The sequence below is a fragment of the Podarcis melisellensis genome (genome assembly GCF_964234715.1).
Source record: "Podarcis melisellensis genome assembly, chromosome: W".
Classification (NCBI taxonomy): Eukaryota; Metazoa; Chordata; class Lepidosauria; order Squamata; family Lacertidae; genus Podarcis; species Podarcis melisellensis.
In genome coordinates, this window is record NC_138535.1 from 20,442,630 (window position 1) to 20,458,351 (window position 15,722).

Sequence of the window (15,722 nt, forward strand, 5' to 3'; positions counted from 1 at the left end):
GGGGATGGATGTCAGGGTTTCTGGGAGAGAGGAGGAGATGACAGAGGAGACGGAGAGCGAGTGGGAGGAGGGGCAGAAGGATGAGGAAGAAGATGACGGAATTCTGAGGGAATCCACGAGTCTGAGCAGCGAGTCAGAGGATTCTCAAAAGGGGGTTACCTTAATCAAGCAAAGGGGAGGAGAAGGGAGAAGCGGAGAGGAGCCCAGTGGAAGACAGAGGAAGCAAGAGACGTCTCAGCCGGAACGGAGAAAAGGGGGTGGAGTCGTCAGCCTCTCGGAGGGAGCAGGATTAGGAGAGAACAGAGAGAGGGGGTTGGAGCAGGGTGTTCAGCCGGAAAGGGTGGAGAGCAGAGCAGGGGGTGGTGTAGCGGTCGAAAGAAAGGTCAGCAGCAACGTACGCGCGCCAAGTTCAAACGTAGAGGCGCGCGGAAGTGGAGAGAGCTCAGGGGAGGAGCCCGGCCCTAAAGCCAGAAAGAGGGGGGAAGAGGCGGCAGAGGATTCAGCCTCAGGCGAGTCACGGAGAGAGGGAACCCAGGGGGGCAGGAAGACCCTGCGGAAAAGAAAGGAGAGGAAGAGGTGGTCTAGAGCCAGGCTATTAAGTTGGTGCGGAAGAGGGGAGGAGTCAGAGGGGACTTCAGCGGTCTAACGTGGCAGACGTACGGCCACAATGCTGAACTGTATGAGAAGCAGAAATCTTCAATAAACTTTTCCTGTAAATAAGCTGCAACGGAGTGAGGTCTCTTGTGAGCTGGGACCAGACCTGGGTGGCCGTGACACCTCGGTGGAAAAAAGAACTATCTGGGACGCAAGCAAGGCCGTGATGAGGGGGTTCTTGATACAACAGAACGCTGTAAAGAAAAGGACACAAAATGAGAAAAAAGACAAGATCTTGGAGAAACTTAAAGAATTAGAGAAGAAGTTAAGATCTAATCCGAAGTCACAGCCGATTCTGAGAGAAATTAAACTCTATCAAGCACAATATTCTAAACTGATAAACCAGGAAATAGAGTGGAAAGTTAAACTAATGAAACAAAAAACATTTGCATCTGCGAATAAATGCGGGAAACTGCTAGCTTGGCAGTTGAAGAAAAGACAAAAACTAAATACAGTTACCAATTTAGAGATTGAAGGAAGAAACATTCAGAACCCCGTGGACATTAGAAAATGCTTCCAGAGATATTTTAAAAAATTATATACACAAGGGCCGCAAGATGAGGCTGAGATTACAAAATTCTTGGAAAAGAATGGACTACCAAAATTGTCACAAGAAAACAGATCAATCCTGAATTGTAAAATAACACCACAAGAGATTGAACTTGGAATTCAGAACATGAAACTGGGCAAATCTCCAGGGCCAGATGGACTGACCTCCAAGTACTATAAGATATTGAAGGACTATTTGATACAACCACTGATGGAGGTCAGCAATGAAATTATGGAGGGGAAGAAGGCGCCGGAATCGTGGAAAGAAGCTTTTATCACATTGATACCAAAATCGGAAGCTGAAAAGACACAACTTAAGAACTACCGTCCCATCTCTCTCCTAAACGTGGATTACAAAATATTTGCAGACATTTTAGCAAGTAGATTTAAAAAAGTTCTAAATGAAGTAATCCATAAGGACCAAGCAGACTTTCTCCCAGGTAGACACTTGTTTGCTAACACAAGGAACATTATAGATATCTTGGAACTCTTGCAAACAGATGTCAACATAAAAGCAGTGTTAATTTTTATAGATGCGGAGAAGGCCTTTGACAACATCTCTTGGAAGTTTATGAAAGGGAACTTAGAAGGGATGGGAGTGGGACGGGGTTTTGAAAATGGGATTGACGCAATCTATTCAGAACAAAAGGCCAAATTGATAGTTAACAATGTGGTTACAGAAGAGTTTAAAATTGAAAAAGGAACACGACAAGGTTGTCCTATCTCCCCATTGTTATTTATCTCAGTTCTGGAGGTGCTCTTGAATATGATTAGAGGAGACCGGTTGGCGGAAGGAATCCAGGTCGGAGTGAAACAATATAAACTCAAAGCTTTTGCAGATGACCTAGTTTTGACCCTGCAGGAGCCAGAATCTAGCACGAAAAGAGTATTATTATTAATTCAAGACTTTGGTCGGGTGGCGGGATTCAAACTAAACAAGCAGAAAACTAAGGTATTGGGGGGAAAATTGACAGATGCAGAGTCAGAACGGTTTCAGAGAGAGACAGAGTTAAATGTGGTGAAAAAAGTAAAATACCTAGGGGTAAACATAACAGCAAAAAATTTGAGTCTATTTAAGGACAACTATGAGAAATGTTGGTCAGAAATTAAGAGAGATTTAGACAGTTGGACAAGACTGAAACTTTCCTTGTTAGGCCGAATTGCTGCTATCAAGATGAATGTATTGCCAAAAATGTTGTTTTTGTTTCAAGCATTACAGATTGTGGACAAGACGGAGTGTTTTCGGAAGTGGCAGAGAGATATTTCTAAATTTGTCTGGCAGGGCAAAAAGCCCAGAATTAAGTTTAAGATACTAACAGATGCGAAAGAAAGAGGGGGCTTTGCCCTGCCAGACTTAAGGCTCTATTATGAAGCAGCAGCTTTCTGCTGGCTAAAAGACTGGCTACTTCTTTAAGACACTGATGTGTTGGATTTGGAAGGTTTTAACAATGCTTTTGGTTGGCATGCATATTTATGGTATGACAAGGTTAAGATTAACAAGGTTTTCAAGAATCATATTGTCAGAAAAGCAGTGTTTAATGTCTGGACAAAATATAAAGACTTATTGGAAAACAAAACTCCAAGGTGGCTTTCACCATTGGAAGCTAAGGCCCGAAAAAGACTCAATATGGAGGCCAATTGGCCAAAGTATTGGGAAATATTAGAAAAAGATGGAGACAATTGGAAATTGCAGAGTATGGAGAAAATGAGAGATAAAGTGCGAGATTGGCTACATTACGCTCAGATTAAGGAAGTTTTTAAACTTGACAAAAAGTTAGGATTCCAGGTGGATAAATCAAAGTTGGAAACAGAATTGTTAGAGCCTAAGACTAAGGTACTTTCAAAAATGTACAACTCGCTGTTAAAATGGAACACACAAGATGAAACGGTAAAATCGGCCATGATTAAGTGGGCACAGGACATTGGGTACAATATCATGTTTGAGGACTGGGAAAGGTTGTGGACTACTGGTTTGAATTTCACTGCATGTAATGCTTTGAAAGAAAATGTAATGAAAATGATATATAGATGGTACATGACCCCAGTCAAACTTGCAAAAATATACCACTTGTCTGATAATAAGTGTTGGAAATGTAAGGAATATGAAGGAACATTCTTTCACCTCTGGTGGACTTGCCCTAAAGTGAAGGCCTTCTGGGAAATGATATATAATGAACTGAAAAAGGTATTTAAGTATACCTTCTCTAAGAAACCAGAGGCCTTCCTTTTGGGTATTGTCGGCCAAGGGGTGGTAAAGAAGGATCGAACATTCTTTATGTACGCAACAACAGCAGCAAGGATACTTCTCGCGAAACACTGGAAAACTCAAGATTTACCCACACTGGAAGAATGGCAGATGCAACTGATGGACTATATGCAACTGGCTGAGATGACCGGCAGAATCCGAGATCTGGGAGAGGAGACGGTAGAAGAAGATTGGAAAAAATTTAAGATTTATTTGCAAAAACATTGTAAACTGTATGAATGTTAAGCAGGATGCTTGATTATAAACAATTTGGCACCATCAAAATAGATGAAGCGAAGTAGGAAGATAAGTTAAAATGTAAGAAAAAATAATTTTTCTTTTGGATAATTATTTGGCTAAATTTAATTGATAACCAGACAGTAAGGATGGAAGTAAGGTGATAATTTGCTGGATTAATTTTTTAACATGGAAGGTAGGGGCGGGAGATGTGAGGAGGTCACAAGAAGATGAGAAAATATGTTATTGTTATGTTATAAACTTTGTTTGTTTGGTATATTGTAACTCAAAAATTTCAATAAATATTTATAATAAAAAAAAGACTGCCAGGAAAGCCAAATTTCACGTTGTAAAATGGAGAGATGCGCCCTGTGTGTCTGTGTTTGTTGCATGTAAGATGAAATCCCACCAAACAGGGGGAAATGATTTGATATTGCTTTATATATCTTTGTAACTTTGTACTAATATAACAACTGAGTATTTTAGTAATATTTTGTTTGAGTTACCTGGTTTTTGTACATCACTCACAGATATTTTTAATATATTAAGTGGTGTAGAAATTAAATAACCAATAATCAATATACATGATGCAAATAAATGACGGGACAGCCTGGTCCCTGCCACAACCAGGCCACGGAGCTTCTGTTACTTCCCGCCCAGGTCTGCACCAGATCACCATGACCAACACCTGGTATGGCTACAGTTCCCTCCAGCGCCATCTCACCAGTGGCAATGCTGTGCTCAAGGATGCAGCAGTGTCAGACGGAGGCAGGAGGTAGGTGAATCAGGTCATTGCTCAGGCCTTTCCTACCTGCCCCAACCTCCTGATTTATTTTTCACCTAGCTCCTTTAGTACGCTGCAGCTCATCAGGCCCTGGAGATTTGAATTCATTTAAGGTAGCTAGGTGTTCCCTTACCATGTCTTTTCCTGTCTTGGACTGCAGCACCCTCCATTCATCATTGATTTGGTTAGCACCAGGTTGGGCATCACTTTCCTTTTGGGTGAAGACAGTGGCAAAGTAGGTGTTGAGTAGTTCCGCCTTCTCTCTGTCGCCCAATAGCCTTTCCCCTTCTTCTCCATGCAGAGGACCCTCCACTTGCTTGTTCTTCCTCTTACTTCGGACATAGCCCCCAACCCCTTTTTCATTATTTCTAACCTCTCTTGCAAGGCTGAGCTCATTCTGAGCTTTAGCCAGCCTGACTTTGCCCCTGCAACTGTTGGCTACTCGTGCATACTCCTCCTTAGTGATTTTCCCCTTTTGCCATTTCTTGACTCTCAGCTCATCTGTAAGCTCCTTATGCAGCCACAGTGGTTTCTTTAGATGCCTCCCACTTTTCTTTCTTGTTGGAATTCTCTGCAATTGGGGGTCTTCAATATTTCTCCTTTTGGAAACTTCCATCCATCTTGGACTCCCTTCTCTTTGAGTATTTCTGACCATGGGATCTCACCCAGTAGCTGCTTAAGCTTTTTAAAATTGGCCGCCTTAAAGTTCAGAGTGCATGTCTGACTACACTCAGCTTTCCCTTGCCTCTGTATCATGAAACCCAAGAGGACACGGTCATTTCCTCCCATGTTTCTGAGCACTTCCTCTTCATCAATCATCTCCTCCCTGTTGGTGAGGACCAGGTCCAAGATAGATGATCCCCTTCTTGCTTCTTCCACCTTCTGGGAAATGAAATTGTCAGCGAGGCAATGGAGGAATTTGTTGGACCTTACATTCTTGGCAGAGTTTGAGTTTCAACAGATATTGGAGAAGTTGAAGTCTTTCATGACCACTATATCTCTCCTCTCCTCTGAACATGTGCAGAGGAGGGCGACCAAGATGATTAAGGGTCTGGAAACTAAGCCTTACAAGGAGTGCTTGAAGGAGCTGGGTATGTTTAGCCTGGAAAAGAGGAGACTGAGAGAAGATATTATAGATAAATATCTTAAGGGCTGTCACATGGCTTCTTTTCTCCTGCTCTGGAGGGCAAGACTCGAACTAATGGCTTCAAGTTACAAGAAAGGAGATTCCGACTAAACATCCATGACAGATGGCCACCCAACCTCTGCTTTAAAACCTCCAAGGAAGAAGAGCCCACAACCTCCTGAGGGAGACCGTTCCACTGTTAAACAGCACTTTACCATCAGAAAGTTCTTCCTGATGCTTAGTCAGAATTTCTCCTTTCTTGTAACTTGAAGGCACTGGTTTGAGTCCTCACCTCCAGAGTAGGAGAAAACAAGCTTGCTCCCTCTTCCATGTGACAGCCCTTAAGATATTTGAAGTTGGCTCTAACATCTCCTCTCAGCCTCCTCTTTTCCAGGCTAAACATACCCAGCTCCTTTAACTGTTCCTCATGAGACTTGGTTTGCAGACCCTGAATCATCTTGGTTGCCCTCCTTTGCACACCTTCCAGCTTGTCAATATCCTTATTAATTTGTGGCACCCAGAACTGGACACAGTATTCCAGGTGTGGTCTGACCAAGGCAATGTAGACTCACCTGAGTTAGGTGGACCAATGATTTTTCTTGGTATAAAACACCAGGGTGAGGGTAAGATGCGATCGGTCAGGCCATCTAACTAAAGAAATTCAAACGCACTATGGGGTTAAACAAGGATGTGTCCTCGCGCCAACGCTATTTAATTTCTACATCAACTCTCTAGCAGTAAACATGGCGAAAGAAAATGCCCACCCTCCCAAACTGGCAGGTTTGCCCCTCCCGGTGCTTCTGTATGCGGACGATGCAGTCCTACTCTCCTTTTCCTGCGTTGGCTTGAGGAAGCTTTTGAGATCACTTGCTGATTATTGTCAAGCGGAACAACTATCAATAAATTACAGCAAATCTAAAATTATGGTGTTTTCAAAAAAAAGAAGGAAACACAAATGGAGAATAAATGGTCAACCTATTGACCAGGTAGCAACTTTCAAATACCTGGGAATAACTTTTCAGGAAAGGGTCTCGTGGCACCAACAGATGAAAAACGCCATTGCCAACGCAGGAAGGGCCAATAAAGCCCTTACAAGATTTTTTCACGGGAAAGGGGGTAAATACGTTCCGGCAGCCTCCCAGGTTTTTGCTGCAAAAATACTCCCACAACTCACTTATGGATCCCAGGTTTGCAGTTTTAAAAATTTTGCGCCTATGGAGGCATTTCAAACAAAATTCTATAGGTGTCTATTGGGGATCCCCCCCTGTGTATCTAATATAGCTGTCCGCTTAGAAGTTGGACAACCACCCGTTAACGCGCGGTTGTGGTTTCTAAAGATACACTATTGGTTAAAACTTATTTTTCCCCCGGCCGGTTTGGCTCCTTTAACACTCTTAGACACCTTTCATTCTACCTGGAAAGCTTCCCTGTTTGAAAAGATAAGAAGCTTGGGATTCTCCCCGCAGATCTTGATAGCGGCAGGATATGAGAGAGCCAAAAGTCAAGTGCTTCAACGCATTAGGGACATAGAGTTGCAATGTCATATGGGCAAAATGGATAAACATGCCACAATTAGAGACTTTGGGAGAGGGTTTTCACCCGCAAATTATCTGGCTGATTTACAAATTCCTAAGTACAGACACTCCTTTACCCTGGCCAGATTCAACGTTCTGCCCTCTGCCCTGCTGCTAGGCAGATATGAGGGCAAACCATATGAGTCACGTGTTTGCCCATGTGGCTCATCGGAAGTGGAAACAAGTCTGCACGTATTGCTGCACTGTAGTTACTACGAGGATCTACGCCTGACCTTTATTGCCCCAGTTCTACAAAAGCTTAAACATGAACCAGAACTCCAACTTATGAGAGCCTTGGTAGAAGATAAGGTTCCTGAAATTACGATCAATTTTGCCAAATTCTGTGTAGCCGCTATTAGGCGTAGGAAACAAGAGCTTTCCAATGTCAATATGCAGGGAAAGGCAAATACTTAATTTTATTTATGCTGTCTAATTTTAAATTGCTGTTATGGCCTAATCTGTATTGAAATTGTCCTTTGTTTTTTCCGGTGTTATGCTTCCCTGACTAGCTGTACGAGTTAATCTGGTCTGTGACCGTTTAATAAAATTTGATTTGATTTGATTTGGTATAGAACAGCTTCCTAAAGCAAATAATGGCACCATTTAGCCAAAGCTAAGCAGGTCCAGGTCTGGTCACTTTATAGGTGGGTGACCACCTGGGAACCAGATGTGTGTTTCCATGATGGAAAGAAGGATGTATATTAGGGTTGCCATGTTTCAAAAAGTGAAAATCCGGACACAAAATTTGTTGCCTTGAGGTGAAAACTGCAGAATCGAATGGTTTTTCTGGGAAAGGTCTTCTTCCTGCAGTGCATCACTAAACTATGGAACTCGCTCCCATAGAAGGCAGAGGCAGTGAGAGCCACCAACTTACATGGCTTTACAAGAGGATTAGACAAATTCACAGAGGAGGAGAGGGCTATCAATGGCTCCTGGCCACAATTGCTATGCTCTGCCTTCACGTTCAGAGTCAGCAACACGTGCAAACTCCAATTGCTGGAAGCCACAGGAGAGGGGGGAGGCCTCTTGTGCTTGAATCCTGCTTGTGGGCTTCCCATAATAGGCCACTGTGAGAACAGGAGGCTGGGCTAGATGAGCCATTGGCCTCATCCAGAAAAACTCTTCTTGTATTATTATAGCTCAGGTACAGTATTTGTGTGTGATAAGCAATAGATTGTGGACCACCCTTGGGTTGTTTTTTTGGGGGGTGGACACAAGGTGGCGCTGGCACCATTTGCGTTTCAGATAGGGAGGCGGAGCTTCTGTGGGCATGGGAACAGCAAAAATTGTTTATCTGCTAGGCAGGTGTGTGTGAGTAAGTGTGGCTAGTTCACTCTTTGTATTAATTAAAACAAGTACTAGGCTGGCTAATGGAGAAGTTCAGGTCTGCCCAGGCAAAGATATTTGCGTATGTTAGCAATTTGTTTTGCAGCAAAAACACCTTAAAGGTTTATTCTTGTATCTAATGCAGAGGGAAGCTCATGCCATAACAAATCTGTTTAGGTGCCACAAATCTCGTCAGTGTTTATCTTAAGAATCTGCAGCCTGGCTTTTTCCTTAAAAAAATAAAATAAAAATAAATCTTCCAGACACTTTACAGAATTCAGTATAAAATCACAGCAGGAAATAACAAAAGTTTGCTACAAGAATCAAGTAGTAGAAGAAGTATGTTGAGTCCTACAAGTGAAATGGAGACTGCATGCAGCATATAGGCCTCAGAGTTCGGGGAAAACTGAAAGAATGAATTGGACTCTGAAAACCCAATTGGCAAAGTTAACCCAGGAAACAGGATTGGTATGGGTAGATGTGTTACCCATAACACTGTTTCGTGTTCGGTGCGCACCTACAAAAAGGCTTAAGTTGTCACCTTTTGAGCTCCTGTATGGGAGGCCGCCCTCCTTTGTTCAGGATATTCCAGCTGACCTTAAACAAATAGGAGACCATGTGACACAGGGACAAGTGCAATCTCTCTCCCGTGTTTTTGTTTCTCTTAACAGGTGGGCCCTCGAGCGCATGCCATGCAGAATTGCCGAGCCGATTCATCAGTTCCAGGCTGGCGATAGCGTATGGGTGAAAGAGTGGAAACGCGATCCACTTGCACCTAAGTGGCGTGGACCTTACACCGTCTTGCTCTCTACTCCAACAGCGGTGAAGGTAGCTGAGGTGACCCCCTGGATTCATCACTCTCATTTGAAGAAGTCCGAAGGCAGTTGGACGTGCAAATGTGACCCCTCTAATCCTTTAAAACTGACTCTCTCCAAAAACCCCTGTATCTAGCCCTACGGGGAACGGGCTAGGTCACGGGCAACATTAGACGACCCGCCTGCTGCAGCCACAACCTGGAAGCTGGCTGACCTGTGCACGCCTGAAGCTTGAGGAGCATCTGAACCAGTGATTGTGAACGGGAAGATTCTCTTATACAATTGATTTACTGCCCCCCCCTTGTGGAACAATTATCAGGGATATTACTCATTGGGGATCCTCGGGATATATGTTTTGGTCTTGGTGGTTCCCCATTTCTGTCACTGGGGGAATTATATTGGGGCTAATATTTTTTTGCTATCACAATAAGGTAATCTTTTGTGGAAGGAATGCATGTACTAGACATAAACATGATTTTATTGTTAATCCTGATCCCTTGGGAAGGGGAAGGGTCCTTGAATCTGACCAAATTTGCTAAATATGGATTCCGCCATGACCACAATATGTGGGTAGGCTTAGCTGAGATGGTAGCCAATGTTACAAATAGGACTAATTGCCTTGTTTGCTCTCTTGGGCCAGATGATTCAGAGGGAGGTATGCCCTTATTACCGATACCATTAAATGCCATTGGTATGGTAAGCGAAATGCCACACCAAACAGAAGTACAGAATTTCCCCGGATGGAACTCAACTAAACCAATACAAGTTATACCTGTGCAAGGGGAATTCTGTGTACATAAATCATCAGATGCAGCTGATTCTACCATGGTAGGCTCTTCTCATTGCCACTATACTTGGGATTATATTAAGAATAGTCAAACCTGGGCAAACGGTACTACCTATTGAACTCGGAATACCTTGCCCTGTGCACCTCCTTTTATTCATGCATGGAAAATGGTGTGGAACATAACTGTGACAGCAAAAGGCAATCTAACATACTGCACTGTGAACTCTATACCCCTTTTGATATTTCGCCTTATGCACTCCACGTACCGAAAACCTCAGACCCGATGGTTGTGGTGGATATGTGGAGAATGGGCATACAAGCAACTCCCTTCCAAATGGAGTGGGACTTGTTTCCTGGGATGGGTATTACCACCAATGTGGATTATGCCCACTAGTTCAGCCAAGCGTACACGAAGAAACGCTGATATTTCTCATATAGCAGGAGGAAGTACCCAAAGTTGGAGCGATACCGATGATTGGCCACCAGAGCGCATTATAGCCTATTATGAACCTGCCTCCTGGAATCCTGATGAGCTCATATAAGGGGCACGGGATCCTATTTATAATCTAAACAGAATAATTCGATTGCAGGCAGTAGTGGAACTTGTAACCAATGCAACGGCCCAGAGTTTGAGACTTATTGCACAACAGTTGGATGAAAGTAGAGCCGCCATTTTGCAGCTGAAAATGGGAATGGATTATGTACTTGCCAGGCAGGGAGGCCTATGTGGAGTCTTGAACTTGACAGGGAATGCCTGTTGCTTTAACATTTCTGATAATGGTGAGGCAATCCGTGTGTTGGCCACAAAGATGGAGAGTATAGCAGATGTCCCAGTACAAACATGGGAAAGATGGGATATGGGATGGCTCACCAATTGGTTACCTAATGTTGCGGGACTCAAATGGATACTATTGTCTTGCTTGTTTTTCTTGACAGTAGTAGTAATGGTTTTATGTATGGTGCCATGTATCATTTCATGTTTTAGAAGTACAATTAGCAAGATGATTTCAACTGAAACTCTACCTCATATCATGGCCCTATACAGAGCTTTACCTCAGGAATATGATGAAGGTCAAGCTATCAAGGACACTTGGGATGAAGGTCCTTGAGCTTGAAAGGGGGGAATGAGGCATCAGATCAAGATCTGTATTTTAAAATGAGCTTAAAAAATATATTTGCAAATGTTTGTATCTCTCATGCCAGGCAGAAGACCAGCTGGGTTGGCATATGTTTATCTTCCTGGACAAGGGCCCCCTTGATTTATTGCAGGAGACGAGTACCTCAGGGTTGTAAAAGGAAATTACAGGCTGGGAGCAAAAGGTCACACTGACCATACAAATTACAGAATACAATCAAGCTGCAAAAGCACTCATTGTTTAACAAAATATAATACCATGTGTCTTCCATTAGAGACTTGAGCCACAGTTTAAACGGCAAGAGCTAATGGAAAAAGCACTTGGCCAGGAAAAAGGGGGTTTGCTTTTGGGAAAATGTTTTTACTAAGTTCCCATACTTAGAAAAGGCCTTTGCTTCTAAATTTATATATGTTATGTATGAAATATATTGACTGAAATGTAATTATGCAAAGGATTTAGAAAGTAAGAAATGTTAGATTCTTATGTTAGATTCTTATTTCATAGAATCATAGAATCATATAGTTGGAAGAGACCACAAGAGCCATCGAGCCCAACCCCCTGCCAAGCAGGAAACACCATCAGAGCACTCCTGACATATGGTTGTCAGGCCTCTGCTTAAAGACCTCCAAAGAAGGAGATCTTTCATTGATGATGCGTGAGAATGTGAACCCAAGATCTCTGACATCTGTTTAAAATAAAAATTTAAAACCATTAACCATCTGTTTTGGAGGGCAATAGGGCAAGGAGGGCAAGAGGTGAGCTGGTAATTAAGGTGCCTTGTTGAGGCAAATGTAAGATATATGACTATTTATTTGCCATTTATAGATAGAAGGAAATATAGCTCTTTGTCTCCCATAAAAGGTAATAGGAAATGGGTGTATCTTTTATGATTGGTTCTAGCAAACAGCCAATAGGAATTTCAACCAGGCTGATTGGACAGAGGCAGCCAAAGGAGGAGCAAGGGGGCTGGGCTGAGGAAATGTAAGTGCTGACCATCAGGGCTGGAGTGGGCAGAGCTTTGGTAATCATATACCACTGTGTCTCTCATTTATTTGTCTGACAAATAAATTATTATTTTAATTTCTCTATTGCTGCGTTGAATATTTCATTCCAGCTAAGCATTAACCACAAGCAGGGTGCTACAGTTACATATCTTCAGCGGCAGGCGAAAACATTCCTTTTAAACAAGGCTTTACCTATCTATGCCTTTTACAGTAAGTGGGATGTATTAATGTATGCCCATCCCTGCCATATTTTAATGTATATATGTGGGTTTGTTTGTTGGTGAGTGGTTGAGTTGCTTTGGCAAAAAACAAAACAGAAGTGTCTACTAAACAAACAAACAAACAAACAAACTTTTTCCATTTCTGCCCCAGGTACTTGAGCACCCAGGCAGGCTCCTCCATCATCTCCTCCTCTCTGGTCAGCGACTACGAGGAAATCAGCACCACCGTGCATTACCGCCTCTGGCACCGGGTCCAGGTGAGACTTTGCAGTCCAATCCTGCTGCAAATGGGCATCTTTGTGGATAAACATGTGGAGCAGGGGAGAAGAAGGCAATGGTTGTGGAAGGGCATGGAGTATGTGGAAGAACCATAGCTCATTGACAGAGCAGAAGGTCCTGGGTTCGATCCCCAGCCACAGATCAAGGTACGGCTGGAAGAGATTTCTGCTTGAAACTCTGTCAGTTGGTGTGGAGAAGTGGCTCCCCCACTTTTGGGGGCCACTGCCCCCTTGGTTTCATCAACTCATCCCCAGTGACTGTCAGCATCGCCCTTGAGCCAGTGTCACCAACTGGACTCATCCACCTCAGCCCTGAGTGGGCTAGGCGAGCTGGGTAGCACTTCCAGAGACCACCTTCTGCACAGGAACAGGCCAAAGTGCTGTGGACTCACAGCTTAGTGTTGTGAGCACCGGATTCACTCCCACAAGAAGACAGTCGTCGCACAGCAGAGTATAGCAGAGTCTAGCAGAGCATAAACGACTCGGAGAGCAGCTCTGTAGAATATCTTCTTTATTCTATCTACAACTATTATACAAGTATATACAGAGCTTAATGAGGTCTAAGCATAAATGAATGCTGCACTACACTGAGTGTCTGCAGCTGCTCTTAGTAGCAACCTTATCTCTACACACGATCTGTAACACTCGGTCTCTCTCTCTCCAACACTTTAATGTGAGGCTGGAGCAGAATAAGTAGAGAGCAGAACACTGCTCCTCCTCTCTGGAGAATCAGCAGAGATCATCAGGAGATTCTTGGATATGGGAGGGGTGAAATCTCCTTATCCTCCCCCATTTCATCCGACCATTTCAAGAATCTTTTACATAACTGCAATTTACACACACACACTCCAAAAGTTGTTCTCTGCTTACAACCTTGCTTTACATATGCAGGTATCTCTCTCCTCCTTTATCTAAGACACTTTAACACATCATTAAACAGCCACTGCAACCACTCTGTGTCTATCAGGAAAGAGTTAAACCATAAACCTCAACCTGTAACTCACACAAAATACACATTGTGATTACACAAATGAATAAGCAGCTTCTAAAAAAATTTTTCATACACGTTTCTTCCTCTCTGATACAAAATGACATTACTAATTAGGCAGATTTGAACAAACCATTTTTTATACTTAAACACACGCTTACTCCTTCAATCCCTTTTTTTTTTTTTTTGAATAATTTTTATTAATTTTCAATACATCACACTCATCCACATTTTATCTGATTTTAACAAAATTCAAATTTTGGTCTTCCTTCGGCTTCTCTGGTAATCATCCATTTTTACCATTCAATACACATTTCTTTCATTATATTGCCATTTATCTTCCCTCATTTTTTCTATTTCCTTTAAACAATACCTCTTAGAGTTTTACAGTGCTTCTTGAAACCCCACTAGCGTTGTTTGTGTTCGATATCGATCTGCCAAGCTTGATCGATGAGCCGTGGCCTCTGATTACTTTACGATCGTCAATCAGCAGTTTATAACGGGTCCAGCACACTTCTTCAAAAGCTGCGCCACTGTTGCTCCCTTCAGGTCACGGCTTAGCAGAGTAGAACACAGCGGTGTAAAGCAGTCTTACTTCCTTCTGGCAAGCATACACAGACAGCTCCGTCTATTTACAGCTCTTTATTGAAACATTTCATCAACAGAATCCATCACTGCTTGCGGCCATATCCAAAGGCACTTCTTTCTCTCTCAGAGACACAGAGAGAACTGAAAGTACAGGAAACAAGCTCCTCCTCAGTTTCTAAAACTGACGTCAGTAGGTGACGCACTCACTCAGAACACTTAACCATTTAAGTTCTGAACTATCACACCCCCCCTTGCGTCCCTACCTGACACCTGTGGAACATCTTCAGTAACACCTTGTGAGATCAATCCCATCCCCAATGCCTCGTGCCCTCCCTTGGCAGACCTGTTTGGCATTTGTGGAACCACCTCACAATTCTCAGAATCGCACTGTGCGAAACTTACCCACGCACCTGTGGCCTGGTACCTCTCAGGTGGAATACCCTTGGTTGTGCGACTGGACCGCCTAGGCACAAACTCAGGTGTTTCCTCTGGCTCACCGTCACCAGCAGGTGTGACCTCTGCATCACGGGATTCCCCCTCTGACTTAAAGCGTCTTCGAATCCTTTCCATCACACTCACAGGAGAACTAGGCTCACTCTTGGGCATTCGCTTAACAACTTGTGGAGATGCCCCATCCTGCTCTTGACCCTGGTCAGTGACCTGGTCGTCATCAGCAGGCTCAGCCTCTCCTTCCTCCTCATCAGAACTGTCCTCTGGATCAGAGAGACAATCTGAGAGAAGATCACGCTGGACAAACATCTTTGGCTTCTCACTCTCCTCAAAGAACTCAGCGTGTTTACTGATCAGCACTTTACTCTGATCACCTGACGGATAAGCAAACCGCCATGCACGAGCTTCTGGCTCATACCCACAGAAGATCATTTTCTGGAACTTGGCTCCATCTGGCCCTCGCAAAGCCTCAGGCACAGGGACAACCGCAGATGAACCAAACTTGCGCAGAAAGTGAACCTGGGGTTTTCGGCCATTCAACAGAGAAAACGGTGTGTCACCTACCAGCGAATTGTAGGTCCTATTCCAGGTGAAGCATACGCATCTGGTTGCCTCCAGTCAAAACTTTGGAGGTAACCCAGACTCTTTAAGCATTACCTGTGCTGCTTTGACCAGAGCCTCACTTCTAAGCTCTGCTACCCCCCTCTGTTGGGGATCTGTAACTGTGTGACGTATCCCTTTCTTGTGAAAGAACTTCTGCAGAGCAGAACCAGTGTACCTACCATTTCTGTCACTGATGATCGCTTGCACTCTGGTGGAGAACCTTAGTTCCACTCCCTCAATCCAGCTCCTGATCAGCTGTGCTGCATCCTCCTTGGATCTGAGACCAAAACTCCAGGAATTCTGTGAAAAACTGTCGTGAACCGTTAGCAGAAACCTGGCCCCTCCCAGACTCTTTTC